Source organism: Octopus bimaculoides, chromosome 2 (genome assembly GCF_001194135.2).
Source record: "Octopus bimaculoides isolate UCB-OBI-ISO-001 chromosome 2, ASM119413v2, whole genome shotgun sequence".
In the NCBI taxonomy this organism is placed as follows: Eukaryota; Metazoa; Mollusca; class Cephalopoda; order Octopoda; family Octopodidae; genus Octopus; species Octopus bimaculoides.
This window is the reverse complement of record NC_068982.1, coordinates 189790787-189791790: the sequence shown is the minus strand read 5'-3', so window position 1 is coordinate 189791790 and position 1004 is coordinate 189790787. Positions and strand designations below refer to the sequence as shown.

General features: G+C 40.8%; 1 protein-coding gene across 1 annotated transcript in view; it reads right to left on the bottom strand.

Annotated features, from left to right (window-relative positions):
* Window positions 1-1004, bottom strand: part of LOC128247091 (circadian locomoter output cycles protein kaput-like) — a gene marked incomplete at its 5' end in the record, with an annotated part of 44079 nt that overhangs the window by 22328 nt on the left and 20747 nt on the right. The window lies entirely within an intron of this gene.

Sequence of the window (1004 nt, the reverse complement as noted above, 5' to 3'; positions counted from 1 at the left end):
CCCCCTGTCGGAGCCTCATGGAGCTTTAGGTGTTTTCGCTCAATAAACACTCACAACGCCCGGTCTGGGAATCGAAACCGTGATCCTACGACCGCGAGTCCGCTGTCCTAATCACTGAGCCATTGCGCCTCCACACAGAGACAAATAGATAGGTAAGTAAATAGATAGATAGATGGATGGATAGAGAGAGATAGTTAGATATAAATAGATAGAGAGAGAGAGAGAGAGAGAGAGAGAGAGAGAGAGAGAAAGAGAGAGGGGGAGACAGACAGACAATAAACGACGGTTGTTGAAAAGAAGCAGTGAATTATACGTTTGTGTAAGGGGGAGGGAAGTGGTGCTGTATATCTATTAAGGATATAAGGTTTTAGAGGTGTTTCTATGCGTCACCATAGAAACAGGTCCTAGAGAGGGATATAGATAGATTTAAGGTGGTAGTGCTTGAAAGGGCAGAAAGGGGACGATGATGGGCGGGCATAAATTGTATATTTGATCTAAGTACTTGTCTGATTTCTTTTTTGGGCCGAAGTGTCATATTTTGGGAACGGAAGACCGCGATAAGAGATTTTCGACGTTAGTATTGAGACGAGGGTTAACCATGGATTTAAAATTAACATCAAAGGAGGCAGTTTTTATTATTTTTGTGGGGAGGGGCGTGGGGGGAACCAGATGGCGTTTTCTCTGTAACTTCTTTTTTTTTTTGGTTGTTGATGTTTTTCTTTAAATAAACTAAAATATGAAAAATTTTTTATTATTTCCATGTTCTTTTCGGTTGTTATTGCTTGGTCCCAGTTCAAAGCTGATTAAGTAAAATTAGGATCGAAGGTATTCCAGTCATGACCATCAATGACGAGATTGTTTGCTGCATCCTTCATTTTGATTATTTTGAAATTAGCAGGTTGTCATAAGGATGTCAGGTTAGCAACACCGAATTACCTTCATACATATGTGTGTGTGTGTGTGTGTGTGTGTGTGTGTGTGTGTGTGTGTGTGTGTGTGTGTGT